The sequence below is a fragment of the Erythrolamprus reginae genome, chromosome 3, assembly GCF_031021105.1.
Source record: "Erythrolamprus reginae isolate rEryReg1 chromosome 3, rEryReg1.hap1, whole genome shotgun sequence".
Classification (NCBI taxonomy): domain Eukaryota; kingdom Metazoa; phylum Chordata; class Lepidosauria; order Squamata; family Dipsadidae; genus Erythrolamprus; species Erythrolamprus reginae.
The window spans coordinates 140,140,455-140,160,085 of NC_091952.1; the positions used below are offsets into that span (position 1 = coordinate 140,140,455).

The 19,631-nt window shown below is 44.9% G+C and overlaps 1 long non-coding RNA gene across 1 annotated transcript in view; it reads right to left on the bottom strand.

Annotated features, from left to right (window-relative positions):
- Positions 1–1,570: 1,570 nt before the first annotated feature.
- Positions 1,571–19,631, bottom strand: part of LOC139164563 (uncharacterized) — a 114,091-nt gene continuing 96,030 nt past the window's right edge. The window contains exons 2-3 of the long non-coding RNA XR_011558636.1: positions 9,347–9,389; positions 1,571–1,931 (exon numbers count right to left, since the gene is read on the bottom strand). This is a non-coding gene — a long non-coding RNA (uncharacterized lncRNA). The remainder of the gene's footprint in view (positions 1,932–9,346; positions 9,390–19,631) is intronic.

A 19,631-nucleotide genomic window follows, 5' to 3' on the forward strand; every position in this document is an offset into this window, starting at 1 on the left:
TGTCTCAGCACTCCTAGACTGGCTTTTGTTTCTGAGGAAGTCTTTGAGGACTGGCCGGGCTCTGCCACCGCGGGACTCCCAATATGCGCTGAGGGGACGCCTTGCACGGTTCTTTGCAGCAGCAAAGTGTCTTCTTCCCTCTCCGGTGGAATAGCGCTTAGCTCCTGTGCAGGGTTGAAAAACCCTGCACGGGAGACTGTTGCTGGGTGCGCCAGTGCATACCTGCACATCTTAGGGGGAACACTGACTCTAACCACTGTGACACCCTTTGGCATCCATGCTCAGATGATGGGGGTTCAGGATCGAAATCCACACAATCTAAACACAAATTTCAAACATTGTTTTCTGCAGAGATTCAACTCCCCCAGCTTTCCTTATTATTTATTTATTTTAGTCTAGAGGAGTGGCCAATTAGCCCCAAGTCCTACTCCCAAGGAGACCTCCACTGGAGTAATCACTACTGTTTTTTGGCAGTTTTGCATGCTCGTGCATTAAGAAGAAAATAAGCCTCTTCTTCCTCATCAATGCTATAAAGTCCTGGAGGTTCCAAAGACCTTGCCTGAACCTCTGCCTCTGGCACCAAGTCCTTACCAGTCTCCTCATTGTCCAACTCAGATGCCAGCTGTGCAGGCCACTGGCATATCACCAAGTTGGTCTCCTCTTGAATGGGATCTGTTATCAGCTATCTGCTGGCGGGCCACAGCAACTTTGCTTGCCCCCATTGCCTGGGTCTGCTGCTGCCTGGCCACCTGGATCTGGCAGATTGTGCCCAGCCTGCTTCCCCTCCACTACTGTATGGTCATCTGTATCTGCTGCTGCCTGGGTCTTCCACTGCACCTAAGTCTGATACGTTGCACTGAATCTGCTGCTGCCTGCTTTTGCCCTTGCTCCACTATCTGGTTGCTCTGCTTGCTTTCCAGTCACTTGAGTTTTTGCTTACCCTCTGGTCACCTGGGTTCTTGTTTGATGGTTTCTCTGGTGATTTATCTGGATGTTAGATCAAAATTCCCATCCCTTGTTCCTGTCCTTGCTCATTGGGCACTCAGTCACTTGATTTTCTACCGCTCATTCCTCTCTTTACCCATCTTCTTTCTTTTCTCCTTTTCACTTCTCCCGCCTTCTGTCTTCCTCTCCTTCTGCTCCCTTTTACTCTCTTCATTTCCTCCCCCTCTTTCTTTACTTAGTTGCAGGGGTAGGCTGCTGCCCAGATGGGGGGGGGGATGCAGTTGGGTAGCGAAAATGGAGCTCGACCCCAGAGCACCCAATTTGCATCAGACACACCCACAGTGTGGTTGTAAAAATTTTGGTAGCCCTTCATTGCTTAGTTGGATATCCTTTTGTCCTTACAATGCAGCTCTGCCTCCACCATTGTTACCATCATCTGTAGACTACCAAGTAAGTAACAAGCAACCCCCCCCCCCATGCTTCTGTTTATTAATAGCTAACATCACATTTTAGCCCTGGGAACCAGGCTTCTGAAATGCATCAAATGAAAACTATTTTTGAATACAAGAAATACAAAACTGGCCAAGATCCTAGTGAGTTTTTAATTACTTTCTATTTTTCAGGATAACAATATGAATGAGGAGTTAACATTATAAGATTTAATATTAGGTCATGTTTAGATATTCCAATGTCTTCATTAGATCCATTGTACATCAAATACACTTCATCTTTCGAACGAAATTCATGCACAAAGATTTCTTGTATTTCAGTCATCTGGTCACTGAAGTTTAGCTTCAGAATGGGCGAGCTAGGCTGATTATAAATTAGGAGATTTAATGGGACCTTATTTGATGTGATTTTCCATTTCAAGAAGAACAGATAAAGACCATCACAATGGATTGGAATTGAATGATTCACAAGATTGACTTCCATTGTCCCATCTTTCTTCTTAATGCCAATCGGTTTCTGGTATGTGATGGAGAGATCTGCAAAACATTTCAGAAAAAGTAATGTAGCACAGGGGAACTACAAGAAAACTAGAAAATAGTTGATGTGGGTCCAATTTACAAAAATGGAACAAATGGATCATGAAACTATAGTTCAATCAGCTTGCTATCAATGCTTGGAAAAATCCTGGAAAAATTAATCAAGCAGTAGATTTTTGAGCATGTAAAAATGAATAATAATTATTATTATTATTATTATTTATTAGATTTGTATGCCGCCCCTCTCTGAAGACTCGGAGTGGCTTACAACAACAATACAGTACAGTGTACAAATCTAACTGTTAAAAACAAACAGTTATAAAAACCCTTATTTAAAAACAATCATACAATAAGACAATTACTAGAAGCCAGCATGGCTTTGTGAATAACAGATGATGCCAATGAAACCATCATTCCTTCTTTGATAACGTGACTAAATTAGTGAATTAGGGAAATTCTGTGGATATGCACTGCTCAACAAGATAAAGGAAACACTTAAACAACACAATGTAACTCCAAGTAAATTAAACTTTGGTGAAATCAAACTGTCCACTTAGGAAGCAACACTGTTGTTGTGCATATTCAACTTTGTACAGAACAAAGTACAGTGATCCCCCGTTTATTGCGTCCCCAACCATTGCGAACAGGGTACTTCGCTATTTTTCAACCCGGAAGTCAAAAATACCATCTACGCATGCGTGCCGGGCACGCATGCGTAGATGGCAGCGGCTTCCCTGGGTCTTCCCCCTCTTGCTGGCGTCAGCGAGGAGTTTCCCCACCGCCCACGCAAACTCCTCGCTGCCGCTCGCCCGCCCTTCGCCTGCCCACGCCGTTCGCTCCCCCCTCTTGCTGTCGGGAGGGCGAGAAGCCCTCCCCAGCACCCGCTCGCCCGCCCTTCGCCCTGGCGGAGAAATTCCAGCCCCCACCTGGTCCCGCCCGATCCTCCTCCCTGAGGCAGCTCGCCCTCCCATGGCCGCTTCCTCCACCCTCTATTGCAAGCCTCTCTCCTCCCATATTCTGCCCCCCTCCCAGCTTCCAAGCCGCATTCGCCTTCCTCCGCCACCACCAGCATCCAGCTCCCGGCCAAGCAGCCAGGAAAGCCGAGCCGGGCGTGGCGGGGAACATCGGCGCGGGAGGCAGGAGACGGCCGCCGTCACCGCCATACGCGGCTCGGCTTCCCTGGCTGCTGCTCCGGTCGCCCGATCGTCTCCTGCCTGCTTGGCCGGGGGGGGGGGGGGGGCTCGGCCGAAAGGAGCTGGAGACGCAGAGCTGAACACACCCCTTCATCCCCAAAGGCCGGCCTTTTTGTCTGGGAGGGAAGATGACGTGCCGGTGGCACAGGGGCGAGGGGCGGGAGGCAAATCGCTGCGTCTCCAGCCCCTTTTGGCCGAGCCCCCCCCCCCCCCTCCGGCCAAGCAGCCAGGGAAGCCGAACTGGGCTTGGCGGGGAACATCGGCACGGGAGGCAGCTTCTGCCGGACATGGGCAATGGGCGGGACAGAGAAGCGGGGAGAATCAGGAGGCTCCTTTGGCAGCTGGGGGCTGCCTGGCTTTGTTGTTTTGGCTGCAGCGGGTGCCAGGCAGCCTCCAGCCGCCAAAGGAACCTCCTGATTCTTCCCGCTTCTCTGTCCCGCCCATTGCCCGTGTCCGGCAGAAGCTGCTGCCTTATTGCTCTTTGCCGGCGGGATGCAAAGTGCTGGGGTGGGAGGGTGTCCTGACAGCCCCCCCACCCATATGCTTCGCCTCCCGCCGGGCAAGAGCGCTCGGGTGGCAACTTCTTCTAGATACGGGCGATGTCCACGCTCTCTCTCGGCGCTTTCGAGCCGAGTCCGTGAGCGAGTTCGCTCCCGGACTCGGCTCGAAGGCGGCGAGAGAGAGCGCCAGGAACGGGCCTGTCAACGCTCTCTCTCGCCGCTTTCGAGCCGAGTCCGTGAGCGAGTTCGCTCCCGGACTCGGCTCGAAGGCGGCGAGAGACAGCGCCAGGAACGGGCCTGTCAACGCTCTCTCTCGGCGCTTTTGAGCCGAGTCCGTGAGCGAGTTCGCTCCCGGACTCGGCTCGAAGGCGGCGAGAGACAGCGCCAGGAACGGGCCTGTCAACGCTCTCTCTCGCCGCTTTCGAACCGAGTCCGTGAGCGAGTTCGCTCCCGGACTCGGCTCGAAGGCGGCGAGAGACAGCGCCAGGAACGGGCCTGTCAACGCTCTCTCTCGCCGCTTTCGAACCGAGTCCGTGAGCGAGTTCGCTCCCGGACTCGGCTCGAAGGCGGCGAGAGACAGCGCCAGGAACGGGCCTGTCAACGCTCTCTCTCGGCGCTTTCGAGCCGAGTCCGTGAGCGAGTTCGCTCCCGGACTCGGCTCGAAGGCGGCGAGAGACAGCGCCAGGAACGGGCCTGTCCACGCTCTCTCTCGCCGCTTTCGAGCCGAGTCCGTGAGCGAGTTCGCTCCCGGACTCGGCTCGAAGGCGGCGAGAGACAGCGCCAGGAACGGGCCTGTCAACGCTCTCTCTCGGCGCTTTCGAGCCGAGTCCGTGAGCGAGTTCGCTCCCGGAATCGGCTCGAAGGCGGCGAGAGACAGCGCCAGGAACGGGCCTGTCAACGCTCTCTCTCGGCGCTTTCGAGCCGAGTCCGTGAGCGAGTTCGCTCCCGGAATCGGCTCGAAAGCGCCGAGAGACAGCGCCTCCCGGACCCCCAACCCGGGTTTGGGGGGCTGCTAGGAAGCCCTCCATGCCGGCGGCAAACAGCCGCGCCGCCCCCAATCTTCGGCTCCTCGCTAGCGCTGTGGGAGTAAAAACACCATCTGCACATGCGCAGACGGTGTTTTTACTTCCGCATCGCTACTTCGCGAAAACCCGCTCGTTGCGGGGGCTCCTGGAACGGAACCCTCGCAACGAGCGGGGGATCACTGTATTCAATGAAAATAGGATGTGTTATTTGAGTGTTCTCTTTATTTTTTTGAGCAGTATAGTATATTTGGTCTTCAGTAAGACATTTGACAAAGTAGGTAAGAGTCAGCAGGCTGAGTAAACCTTGAGCTGGTGGTGAGATTTAAACTGCTGAACTACAGTTAGCAGTTAGCTGAAGTAGTCTGCAGTGCTGCACTCTAAACCACTGTGCCACCCCGGCTCACACCTATGTGTGCCTTTGTTATTTTATTTTTATGTGCATTTTTCTGGTTTTATATTATTTTGTTTTGTTATTTTTTCCTTTTTTTAATAGAATAAGAAGAATTGGAAGGGACCGTGGAGGTCTTCCTACTCTAACTCCCTGCTCAAACAAAAGACCTTATACCAGTGATGGTGAACCTATGGCTGCTAGAGAACCCCCGGGAGAATGGGAAAGGGCGTTTTTACTCTCCAAGCAAGCCTTTGAGCCTGGGGAGGGTGAAATATGAGCCTACTGGGCCCACCAGAAGTTGGGAAACAGGCCATTTCCTGCCTCCAGAGGTTCTCTGGGGCAGAGGAAACTGTTTCCGCCCTCTCCAGCCATTGAATATGCGATAGCATGTGCGATAGCATGTGCCCATGCTCTTTTGGTACCCGAGGAAAAAAAGGTTCACCATCACTGCCTTATACCATTTCAGAGGAGGTTGTCCAATCTCTTCTTGAAAGACTCCAATGATGGAGCACTCACAGCTTTTGGTGGCAAGCCTTTCCACTGGCTAATTGTTCTTACTGTCAAGAAATTTCTCCTTGGTTCTGGGTTGGCTGTCTCCTTATTAATTTTTCTTTCTTTTCCTTATTTTTTTTAATTTTGGAAATAAAATAAAAATGCTATTAAAGGAAGACTGGGCCCATTGTTAAACAATGTTAAGAAAAATGTACTGGTTTTAAAAATTATTATTATTATTATTATTATTATTATTATTATTATTATTTGAAGACACTGTTTAGCAGATGTTTTATTTGTGGAGCAATACTTATGGAAAAGTCTCTTTTTTTCTTCTCTCCTTAATAGAAGTTGCTTGAATGGAAAATTTATAACTTACTTGTCAGCGAACCAAATAGCATCGGAGAAATCATTACGTGAAGTTAGAGGTGTGGCCTGACATTACTATATATAAAGTTTGAGTTAAATAGTTGATGTAGGACAAGAATATGAAGACTAAGCGGAAACATAGAATGATCATGAATATAAGAAGACATCTCCTAATTATATAAAAATATTGTTGAGGCATTTACTTATTTTATAAGAGAGAAGAAGAAAAAAACAAATATGGAAAAAAGAGACTCATCTCCAGAACCAAATGCCTAGCCGACAAAGACCACCTGGAAACTGAATTATACGTCTCACAAATGTATTAATTTCCAATGGATTCCAAAGAGAAGCAATCACCAACCTAATCCAAAAAGAGACGCCCCCCCAAGAACCAAGACACAGAACAGGACAACGGCATTGCCCTGCTCCCTTACATCAAAGGCACCACAGATAAAATCAGCAAAATTCATCAAGACAGCCAAAAGCACAGATCAAAAAATAGCCAACATCCTAAGAAACCCCAAAGACAAGATCCAGCTAGAAAACCAAGGAGTTTATCAAATACCATGTAAAATCTGCCCAGCTACATATATTGGACAAACTAATAGGAGAATAAATGCACGTGTTGCAGAACATAAGAATGCGTTAAGAAAAGAAGAAAAAACTTCCTCCTTTTTCTAACACTTCAAAACTACAATACATGAAATTAATTTTGACAGAACTAAATTAATTTCCAAAACAGAACACTACAACAGAAGAATGATCATGGAAGCCATTGAGATAGAAAAACATCCCCACAATATGAACAAGTGTGATGATACCTCCCGCCTACCAGTCATCTGGAAACCAACCCTCATTAACAAACGTATCCCAGCCATACAAACTGAAACCAGACTCCGAACAATACAGGATGCTATCACCAATCACCTCCACCAGATCCAAACCCACAACCACCCTACAGACTAAATAAAACCACCACCCAGGAGCCAAACTACAGCAGTGCTCCCAACTGTTGCAGACCCCTCTGACTTGCACACAAAGCAAACTGACAAACACCATAAACACATGACCAGACCACAAACTCGCAGCCAAACAAAAATTGTTACACCCCAGACACACATTACAAAACAGCTAAGTAGCCTGCAGGCTCCAACTACTCAGGATATCACCATCAACTAATCAGCATACATCAATTACCCCACTGACTCACCAGGACATTTCAACACAGCTTGCAGCTGCTGAGCCAACACCCCACACCCACACACCCATACACCCATACACCAGTATTTATAGAGGGAAGGCAGCTCAGGTCTCGATGCGTTCGCCCTAGAACAAGGACAGAAGCACCAGCCTGAAGATGACGAGTGGGACCTCGTCGAAACGTCACCAGAAATCTTTGAATCCTACATGAGAAGAAACCCGAATATGCCAAGACCTTCATACCTGTACCCGTGAAAATCAACGAAAACAAATATATATATATATATAATGCTTGTCTGTGTGTGTGTGTGTGTGTGTGTGTGTATAGATATATTTGTTTGCAGGTGTGTGTATATACGTATGTATATATTTATTCACCGTTAGGTGATGCAATGTATACACAACTATACAGTTCATAATACATATAATAATAATTTATTATATAGTAATGGATGTAGTATTCTATATAAGTTTATATGTGTGTGCATTTGTGTATGTGTATGGGTACCTATATTCATATATGTATATAATATAAATCAACACCTTGAACGCAGTTTAACTACCTGTTTTTGCTCATAATTCCAATTTTGCGGGGCAGCGATTGGCTGTGGGAATCCCTGTTAGAGGAATGTGATATGCCCTGATTGTCATAATTTAAGGGATTATTTAATCCATTGAATTACAGTCACTGGCCTCATTGGTGGTATATGTACATATATAAGTCATTTGTTAATAAGGGAATAATTTGGTCATTTCTTATACTTAGTATTTTCGGATGGGAGCTTCTCCCTAAGGCATTACTGATGATGGGATGGTGGTTTGAGGCTATGGCATTGGCCCGGCCCCTTAAACCCTTTCAGTAATTACAAATAAATGATTAAAATAAATAAATAATATAAATGACATAATGAAAAAATTCACAATTATACATGATATATGCTTAAAAGTGCATATATATAAAGGAGGGTATATACATTTTGTTCTCCATGGTCCATTTTTGCAAGTAGGAAGGCACCTGTTTGTTGCTTCGTAGAAAGTGTTTAACACATGCTGTTAGTCCGGGAGCGCTCCCCATTTTGAAGGGATCCACAATTATGAAGGTGTGATTCAGCTAGAATCTTAAATGTTACTTGTATTGTGTTATTAATCACGATTGCTCTTACATACGTTTTGTGCAGGTGGTCTTTTCACCAATTTGACCATTATTAATAATGGTTTAGGACTTTGGACATCGTAATGTCACAGACAAAGACCCTGCAGTTACTCTCGTATTATTGGTAAGACTCTGGACGTAAGGTGTGCACCTGCGCTCCTTTCTATCAATACTGCATTGGCAGGGATAATTTATGCACTATTTCCTGCAGGAATTTTTAGGATTTTATGTTTTGATATCAGAGAGCTTGCGCTTTAGAGGTTATTATTTGGGCCTTGCTGGGCAGAGTCTGCAGATTCCTATCCTGGTAAGGGTATGGCCAGTTGATGGAGTGGATTGGGGTTTGAAATATCTTCCTAATCTTTCTTCCTCTGAAAGCCTTGGTGATGCAGCGGTTCGAGTGCAATGCATAGGCTGCTTCTGCTGACTGCTGGCTGTGGTCAGTGTTTTCGAATTTCACCTCCACTGGACAGTGACTTGAAGAGGACCTGCCCCCAAACATAGGTACTTTTGCCAATCTCCCATGAAAGAAGGTAGGAAACAGTGAATGAATTTGTAGCAAACATAGCCGAGTTGGAACTCTTACTCCCTCTTCTTTAGTTCACCCAGCTATTAAAAATTAGGACCATGAACGGTACGCCCACAATTTGTGAGTTCCTTGAAGGAACATCAGGAGGCAATAATTACATCGCCTAAGGATCAAAGGTAGTTTTGCTCTAGTCGCATTCCTTTGAGCAACATTTGAATTAAGGTTCGCAAAGCTTGGTATTGAGTATTACTTTGCAGTACCAAGACATGGGCGGGCCATTACACTTACTATTTAATACCATTATGTACTTAGTCAGAGCTGAAGAAGTTTCTTGGATGAGAAGCAAAATGTCTTCAAAGGAAAACAAAGTTCAATTGCCTTTTGACAAAAATGTGCCTTTCGTACTCTTTAAACTGTTTCTGACCAGATTGGATTGGAGAGACATTATGATTTGTGGTATCAAAAGTCAACTAGAAAATTTGGAAGGCATGCTATCTGAAGCTCTGGCATGAACAAAAAACAAATTTAAAAAGAGAAACAAGAAACAAATACTGCTGACTTACTGCTATGTTTCACATAGATCCACTGGGCCTGGGAACCTGGGCTCTAAAAACATAAAGGAACAAGACAAAACAATATAATATGATAAATATGTACAGACTCAAGGTGTAAATATAGGTCACATACTCCATATAAATTAAAACAGTATGATAAGAATAATATGAAAACTTAATTACAATCACTGGATGCAGCTATTTTTTGCAAATCATATACAAACATAAGAATAGCTCTGCTGTATTAGGTCAAAGATCATCCTAATCCAGCATTTTCTCTCAGTAGCCAGCATATGCCTTTAGGATACTCACAAGCAGAAGTTGAGGCATTCCCCCCTTTTTCCATTGTTCCCTGAAGCTGGAACAGTATTTGGAGGATGTCTTCTCCAATTCAGGGATAATATAACTCTTCCAAAGAAATACTGTAGCATTCAATGGATCTATCCTTCATAATTTACTCAGTTGGGTTTTAAAGCTATCCAAACTAAACGGCAATCCAGATCAGTAGTGGGTTCTTACCAGAACAGTAAAGGACGCCGCACCAGTATCAAAAGTTGAGCTGTGCGCACAGCTCCGGGTGTCTTGTGTGCAGGTGTGTGAGTCTCTGTGTGTGTGTGTGTGTCCCAGTGCATTTTTGCTTCTGCGCCTGTGCAGGAAAAAAAATCGCATGTGCAAGAGAGATTTCAGTGATTTTTTGCTCCACTGCATGTCCCGAATCAAAAAACCCTGTCAAAATCTCTCTCACACATGTGTCCTCTCACAAGATTTTGCTTCCTGCACATGCGCAGAATGAATGCGTGTGTGCATTCAAGTCACCCAAAGCTGCGCACCAGTATCGGTGGTAGGAGCAATCCACTGAAGATTAATTTCTTCAGCCACTAAAGGATATAATAAATGATATATTACAGGGGGGGAGATACCTCAAAGGTGGAAAAAAGCCAATATTGTGTTACTACAAAAGGAAGATGCTATGAAATTACAGAATTGAATTACAGACCAATCTCATTAAACAACTGTTGTGAATAGCCTACGGCCAGCTCAGTTTGAAGAGGATGAACCAGGTCCATCTGGGTATCCTAGGCCAGTGTTTTTGCCAACTGAGTGATAGTGAGAGTGGAGGGGAGTTAGAGCCTGGAGGACCATCAGAGACTGTAGAAACCCCAGCTATGGTAATGTCTGAGTCAGGGGACGAGGGGGAAATCGAGGACCCAAAATTAGAAGAATGAGAGACAGGCACAAATATCTCAATAGACATAGATTCAGGCATTGAATATCTCTATGTACATTTTGACATCCATGTGGGTATAAAAGGACCATTGGACCTACCTGAACGGTCTTCTCGATGCACTGCGAGGAGAGTCCAACAGCCTGTTTGGCAGGGACTGAGTTAAATTTTAGTACAATGAAACAGGCTTCACCCATTAGCTGCCCCAGAGGGCCAATCAATAAAAAATGAAGGAGTAGTGTAATAAGCAAAAATGAATAATTTATTAAATACAAGTAAGAAACAAGTAACCCATAACTTTAAGAATGTTGTGAAGGAAGTCATAAACAATGAACCAACCTAAATTGCATCCCTGGGCCTTCAGAAGGATAAAGATCGGGTTGGGTTTGGACTCTCCTTGCAGTGCATCGAGAAGACTATTCAGGTAGGTTCAACGGTCCTTCTCCACTGCACTGCTATGGAGAGTCCAACGTGGGATATACCCAAGCAATTCAAACTAGGGCAGGAGAAGGCTGAGCCAGGCGTGCAGAGTTAATGCACACCCCTTGCAATACCCTTCGTCCAAAGGCCACCTCGCATAAAAATCTAAATGGTAGTGCTTAATAAAAGAAGTGGGGGTGGTCCAGATTGCTGCCCTACAAATCTCTTCAAGCGGAGCTTGTGTAGCCCATGCAGCCATGGTGGCCACGCTCCTGGTAGAGTGGGCCGTGATCCCCACTGGTATGGGGGTAGCTTGTGACTCATAGGCTCTGGTGATACAGGACTGAATCCATCTGCTAAAAGTCTTGGAGGAAACCTTGGAACCCTGAGAAGAAGGGTGGAAGGCAACAAATAGGGCTTCAGTCTTTCTAAATAGTGTCATATGATGAACATACATTTTCAGGACTCTGCGAACGTCCAGTTTGTGCCATCTGAACTCAGAAGGATGGGATCCGTGTGTACAAAAGTCCAGTAGGATTATCTTTGGGTACGGTGAAAGGCCGTATTCATCTTGGTTAGGAATGCTGGATCTAGGTGTAGGACCACCCTGTCTGTGTGAAATATGCAAAGGTCTGATCGTACTGATAAGGCGGAAAGTTCTGATACTCTTCTGGCCGACGTGATAGCTACTAGGAAGGCTCTAGTGAAATGTGGCAAAGTGGCTTGAATGGTGGGCCTGTAAGGGCCTGAAGAACTAATGGTAGGTCCCAGGAAGGAAAACAGTGAATGGTGGGAGGGCGGAGGTTGGACACTCCCCTGAGGAACTCCTTGATCTAAGGGTGATGTGAAATGGTCTGAGGTGGTCGGGTCTTAGCACTGTTGCTATAGCCGCCACTTGTCTACGCAGAATATTCAGTGCTAACCCTTTGTCCAAACCCTCTTGTAAAAAGGAGAGTACCTGAATAACTGAAGAAGACTGTGGTATGATGTTTTGTGTTTTGCAGAAGGAACAGTAAGCTGCCCAGCTGGCCTGGTAGATGCGTGTTGTAGAAGGACTATACGACGCCTGGATTGTGGTGATGATCCGGTAAGTGATATTGTCTCATGTGGTCCCCCTCAAGTGTCACACGGCAAGTTTCCACAACTGTGGGTCCAGATGTAGAATGGACCCCTGCTAGAGGGAGACCCGATGGGTGGGAATCCACCAAGGACTCGATATGGACAGGCCCATCAGGTCGGCGAACCACGGGCATCTGCCACTAGTAAAATCTCTGCACCAAGGCAGAGGAAATTAGGCTCTCCACCGGAGGGTCCACTGATGGAAATTGGAGTAAGGTTTCCATCTTGGAATCAAAAGTATAAAACTTTCTCTCTGACGCTGTAGGGCACAATGCCACCAATGGGTGCTCCCAAGGCCACTTGACATTGTCCAAAAATATGGGGGAAGATGGAATGTTGTCTGATTCCATCTGGAGTTTGGTCAAGATTTGCGTGGCTGGTTGAATGCCTACTGAAGGCTGCTCTGGTTGAGTAGCATTGTCCAAGGCCAGGACCTGTTTGACCTTATGCAGAAAAATTCTAAAGAGGCTGGGTTTAAAGAGGCCTGTGAAGGTTGGCTGATCTGAGATGATGACCTCATCTTCTGAGAGGTCATCTTCGGGCTCACTCCCTGTGTCAGGCTGCCCGGGATCCTCATTGAAGGAGTCTTTGGGAGGCTGCGTGGGAGGAGGAACAGCCCAGACATCTCTGCGCTCTGGTCTGGATGAAGTAGGCTTGCATGCTGTAGTGCTCCAGTCGCAACCCCTTGTGTATATGCTGTAGCAATCATCTCCTGTATGGCTGGAGACATAGTTTGCCAGGTTTCTTGAGGGTCACGTAAGCCCACTGCTGTGGGGGTGAACGTAGCAGAGGGTGCTCAAGACCTCTGGGTACCCTGGGGCTGAGGCTAGGTTTGGGTAGGTAGGCCCATATCCACAGATAAAACATATTGTCTCTCAGGGGACCAAGCTCCCTCAGGAGCAGGTGTATTTATATCTGGTATAGTAGGAGGAACTGTTAATAGACTTAATTGCTGTCCTGAGGAAAGACTGACTGGGGAAAAGGCTGAAGCTTGTCTTTGTGCAGCCTCCAACTGCCCCTCTAGGGCCTTAATATGTTTCTCTGCTTCCTTGAGGGCCGAGGAAGAGGAGGAGCCCTTGGACTTGGATTTTGTCCCCTGATTCTTCTCTTTGGCTCTTGATTTAGAAGCAATTGGAGGGGGCCCCTCCCCTGCGGTTTGTGGATCTGCCATGAGTAAACAGTAGTACTCACAACTTCATAATTATAGACTGCTCATGGAGAAAAACACCAGCAAAATGAGGTGTAAAATGGCAGCCGTGAGTGTGCTCATGAGCATGCCTGATTCCTCTCCACCAATAGGGCTCCCAGGGCGTGGCTGCCTTGCTGGCTGGGTCACAGGAAGGCCCAGGGTGATCCTGATTAATCACTTCCTGTTCCCAAAAGATGGGCATTCTGAAGCTCCGACTCCAAAATGGCAGCTGCGACTCTCTTCAAATTAGCCTACCAAGAGGGGAACCATGAGACCTGATCACCCTATAGCCGATTCTGAGGCCTGCGCCCTGCCCCCACTGTTCAAATGTTGCCCGGATTGCTCCGCTCCATGTTTACCAGGCTCAGCAGTTCAGCGGCTCGTTATCAGCGTTCCGATTAAGCGATTTTCCACGCGGTGGCTCTCAAGCGCTCAGCTGGGAGTGGGGGGGGGCGATGAGAACAGGCGTGCGTCGCAACATGGAGGCCTGGGGGAGGCTCCAATGTCCCCTGCTTGTGGTCTGCATGAGGTGTGCCCTGCAGAGCAGTGACCCTAGACTCTGGTTTCCTGGCATGGGACAGTGCTCCACAGAGCAGAGGCCCCCAACAGGGCAACGGTTCCTCCAGTAAGACGGCTGGGGAGGAGGCGGTACCCCTCAGGGTAGAGGCCTCTGCAGAACCCCCTGTCTTGTAAGTCATGTCAATCTTCTTCCTGTAGAAAGGGAAGAGAGAAAAAGACAATTTTTTTATTAGTCAAAGAAGAAAGAAAACTCATCATCCCTACACTACAACTGAGTGTTTAAGACTGGCCCTCTGGGGCAGCTAATGGGTGGAGCCTGTTTCATTGTACTAAAATTTAACTCAGTCCCTGCCAAACAAGCTGAAGTATTGCCCACGTTGGACTCACCGTAGCGGTGCAGTGGAGAAAGAGAGGCTTATGAAAAAATGGGCATGGAAGATCAACATTCATACAATGGAGAGCAAGGACTTGTAGCAGAGAGGTGTCCCTAATCCTCCTGGATTCTGAAATCCTGGCTTTGAATGGACCTTAGTGAGTAAACTGTCAGAGTTGAGAATGAATGATTGATAATTTACAATCCTATTTTGGCGGGCTTTCGGGACTGTTCTGATAATGGCTGAATTTGCAGTCGGCCTGGCAATGGTGAAAAAAGTAAGGTTCTACATTTGGGCAAAAAAAACAAAATACACAGCTATGGTATGTATGGTACCTTGCTCAACAGTAGTAACTGTGAGAGAGATCTTGGAGTCCTAGTGGACAACCATTTAAATATGAGCCAGCAGTGTGCAGTAGCTGCCAAAAAAGTCAGCACAGTTCTAGGCTGCATTAACAGAGGGATAGAATCAAGATCACATAAAGTATTAATACCACGTTACAATGCCTTGGTATGGCCATACATGGAATACTGCATTCAGGTTTGGTTGCCATGATGTAAAAAGGATATTGAGACTAGAAAGAGTGTAGAGAAGAGCAACAAAGATGATTAGGGGAATGGAGGCTAAAACATATGAAAAACGGTTGCAGGAACTCCATATGTTTAGTTTAGTTTTATTTTTTTAAAAGATTTATTATTGAAAGTCTTTTTAAAAAGCTAATGCTTATGACGTATGCAAAAAAAGAAAACAATACATAGTAAACAAAACAACAACAAAAAGAAAAAACTGCAAACACACACATATATTTATTTATATTTATTAGATTTGTATGCCATCCCTCTCCGAAGACTCGTATGTTTGTATACAGACACACACACACACACACAACTACAGCATATTACAACTCTGCATACTTAAACCAGAAAAAGAAAAACATCACAGTTCTATTATATCTTCTTTTCATAAATCAATACTCACTGTCTACCTTATGCAGTTATACATTTATTAATTATTCTGACACAGGCCGGTTCACCCCACACTGCTTAGGGTAACCTTTTTCTGGCCCTTGGCCTTCATCTGGCCCCTCGGCCTTCTTCTGCCAAGCAATTCCCCCAGGAATTTGTTTTGTTTTTGTACTTCAAAAAATTACCGTCTTATTCATCATCATAATTATAATAGTGATAGCAATATATCCAAACATCAATGTTGATTATCAATTATAATCCTTCCTTCACTTCTTATTGATCAATCTTTTTTCCTATATATTACCATGCTCTATAAATTCTCATTTAGATTACTGTACCTCTATACTACCTATCTTGTTTTGTTTTATTTTTCTTGTCCAACCTTGTACAGTTTCTCCCAGATTTTGTAGAAATCTGTTTCTTCCTTCTCTTTTATTCGCATAGTTAGCTTATTCATATCTGCTGATTCCAATATCTTGTTTATGACCATTAAGTTAGTGGGAGTTGTTTCTTTTTTCCATAGTTGCATATATGAAATTCTTGCTGCCATCATTATGTGTATCATCAAATATTGCTCTCTTTTTTTTTCCCCTTATGCTTTGGTCCATGATGCCTAGGAGGAACATTTGGGGTTTTAGGTCTAATTTAACTAATGTGATTTCAATTAGCCATCTTTGTATTTGTTTCCATTAGGTCCTGCCCAATAGGCGCATCCACCACATGTGGTAGTACGTGCCCAGTTCTGTTTTACATTTCCAAACTTGTTGGAGAGGGATGCCAACAATAAAACATTTTATAAGTGTTCTCTTTGTATACCACAAACATTGTTAGCTTGAGGTTCCAATCCCATACTCTTTCCCAATTGTCTAAGTCAATCATGCGCCCAATATTCTGGGCCCATGTTTTTTTATATTATTTATTTTTATAGAAGTATAATATTTATTAATATGGATAAAAGAAAGAGTATACAACATTATTTTTTAAAAAGACTCATTATCTCCTTCAACAAACATAACCATACACCATACATTAGACTAAACAGGCATCAGAACCTCTTGAAGGCAGAAGAGAATTCTCGGCCCATGTTATCATTACCTCTTTGACTCTTTGATCCTCCATTTTATAATTTAGTAGGCAATTGTACAATTTTGAAATCGCTTTCTCGTCAGAGCCTAATAAAATTTTATCCAATTCCTGGTAATTTTTCTTAAAACCAAATTGAGCTAAGTCTGATTTATATTTGTTTTGTATCTGAAAGTAAGGCCACTAGTCAATGTTTATGTCAATTAATGCCAAATTTTTCTTGTTTTTAATTTATTATGGTTGTCTAGCAATTTGTAATTTTCTTGTCTAAATTTAATAGATTAGGATAGATCATGGCTTCCATCAGAGATAACCACTTTGGAATTTGAGTATAAAATTTCCTTCTAATTTCCAGCCAATACCCTATCAGTGCCCTTCTTACATAGTGTCTTTGAAAGTTGTTGTGGATTTTGTTGCCTTCACTCCAAAGATATTTATGCCAGCCCAACTGTAAGTCGTGCCCTTTGATGGTTAGTATTCTTTTATTTATTAGTGTTACCCAATCTTTTAGCCATGTTACAGTTGCTGCTTGATCTTCCAATCTGGTAAACCCATTCCTCCCTGTTTCCTTTTATCTTGCAGCAATATATATTTGATTCTGGATTTTTTTACCATTGCAGACAAAATTTTGGACTATTTTATCTAATTCCTTATAGAATTTTGTCAAGTTTAATGTATGTCTAGTTTAATGAAAAGAGGGGCTAGGGGAGACATGATAGCAGTATTCCCAACATCTCAGCAGTTGCCACAAAGAAGATGGAGTCAAATTATTCTCCAAAGCACCTGAGAACAAGGTGCTCTAAACAAGAAGCAATGGGTAGAAATAATCAAGGAGAGAAGCAACTTAGAACTAAGAAGAAATTTCTTGACAGTTAGAACACTTAATCAGTAGAACAGCTTGCCTTCAGAAATTGTGAATGTTGCAACACTGGAAGTTTTAAAGAACATGTTGGATAATCATTTGTATGAAGTGGTGTAGGATTTCTTGCCTAAGCAGGACTAGAAGACCTCCAAGGTCCCTCCCAACTCTTCTCTTCTATTCCATTCTATTCTATTCTACTCTATTCAGATGTGTCTCACAAGAACCTCTATAAATTTTATTCCTTAAACATTATCTTACTAAGATTTATGGTAGGGTTAGTACAGTAGCCCCTCATCCAAGATTCAGTACAGAATGAAAGCCATTAGCTACAATAAGAATTGCCCAACACCCTTTCAGAACACAAACCCTTTCACTGCACAACTACCACCTCTTGCTCCCAACAGCATTTCAGGACCTGTATAAAAATCATGGCAGTCTTCTAGCTAATTGTTCAGCTGACCTAGAACTGCATGATGCAGCCTCCATGTTGTTTCCAGTATCTTTATCCCAGCTTGGAACTGAACCAGATGGATTTTCCTTCCAACACTGAGCAACCTCCTCCCTCTTTTCTTTTGTTTCCTTCTTGCTTCTTCCTTTTCCTCTTCAGAAGTACCAAATGTTTCAACTGAACCCAAGTTACCTGAAGCAGACAAGATGGCAGCAAGATATTTTGCTATTTTTTTTTAAAAAAATGGTATATCCTCATAATGTCACTTTTGTTTCAACTTCAGTCTGTTGAATCAACAGACAAATAATTAATAAGCCTTTTCCAATATTCAAATGACAAAGTAGTCACCACCTGATTATGATTCCATCAGTAATCAAATAGTCAAGAAACACTATCCTGAATCTCTGAAATCTCTGAGTCCAATTAGGATATTCTAATTATTTCTACAACCTTTAATCAATATCTCAGGAGTTGTGAATATTAAGGAAGATGATGTTGATGGAGATATGTAAACTCCATTGTCAAGGCAACAAGGGATAAAGCATTTGAAGTCCCCAATGGCCAGATAACAGTCAAGAGTGACTCAGGTAGATACCTCCCTAATTCACTGAACTATAAGAAAAGGGAGGAGGAACAGCAGAATAAGACTTGCAACATTTGGTTATGATAGTCAATCCAATAAAAGTAGTTTAACCTTTCTCTGGAATTGATTTCTTGGCCTGATCTGTCTAATGGGGTCAACATGAGACCCTGACAAACACCCCCCCAGTGAACAGTCCTTGTCCCCATATTTCATATAACATATTAGCAACATGCAGTTAGATAATTGCAGACTTGCAGTTAGATATTGCAGACTTGGGCAAAATACTGCCTTTTAACAGCTCAGACTGTAATACGTAGCTTTGTTTGACTAAGTGTCAGCTATCTCTATTAAAACTGATGATATGAGAAAAATATAAAGAATAATATTAGTTCACTATCAGGAAGAAGGCCTTCCCAGCCAGCCCCTACTCAAGCCACAAGGTTGGCTGTTGTGGCCTAGAGGTAGAGCTCTTGCCTCACAATCAGGAGGTTGTGAATTCAATCCTAGGTAGAGGCAGATATAGGGTCTCTTGCTTGGAAATGTTCCTGCTAAGTTGTGCGGGCGCACACTAGTGCAAGAACAGACTTCTGTGCAGCAATTATAATTCCTGCGACCAATTAACAATTTGGAAATGTTGCTGCTCTGCAAGCATTGGGCAGCAACAGTTCCTCTGTAACAAAAGCAGGGAAAAAGAAGCCAATTAGACTGCTTTCCTCCTCAGTGCGGGGGTGTTACTTCATCTGAGGAATATCTACTCCCGCCGGCAGCCAAACGGCCTTTCCTTTGAGAGCTCGACAGTTAAGGTAAGCTGAGCTCCTACATCGGCGGAAAAGCTGTGGGCGGGGGCAGGGGGGATATGCTAGAAGGTCTTTTCCCTGCCTGAGCCCTGAGCCCCTTCTCCTTTGCTGCCTCTTCTTCCCTCCGCCCTCTCTGATGCCAGCCACGGGGCCAGCGCCTCTCCCATCTCCTCCCTGCCCTGGGCCCCTGGCTCTTACTGCCTCTGCTGGTGCCAGGGGGACGTGCGGTGCCGCCAACTGCCTTCTGTGAGCCTAACTGAGCCCCTTCTTGTTTGCTGCCTCCTCTTCCCTCCACCGATGGCGTTCGGTGCACATTTTAAATGGCCACTTGGTGCACCCATAACTGGCAAGGCAGCGGGGGGGGGGCAACTTGAGCCCAATGCCAGCCGCAGTGCCCGCACCTCTCCCACCACCCTCCGCTCTGGGCCCCTGGCTCTTACTGCCTCTGCTGGTGCCGGGGGAGATACATGGTGCCACCAACTGCCTCCTGTGAGCCTGACTGAGCCCCTTCTTGTTTGCAGAAAGAAAGAAAGAAAGAAAGAAAGAAGGAAGGAAGGAAGAAAGAAAGAAAGAGAGGAAAGAAGGGAGGGAGGGAAAGAAAAAAGAGGGACAGAGAGAGAAAGGAAGAAAGAGAGGAAGGAAGGAAAGGAGAAAAAGAGGGAGAGAGTGGGGAAGAAGAAAGAGAAAAAAGGAAGGAAGGGAGAGAAAGA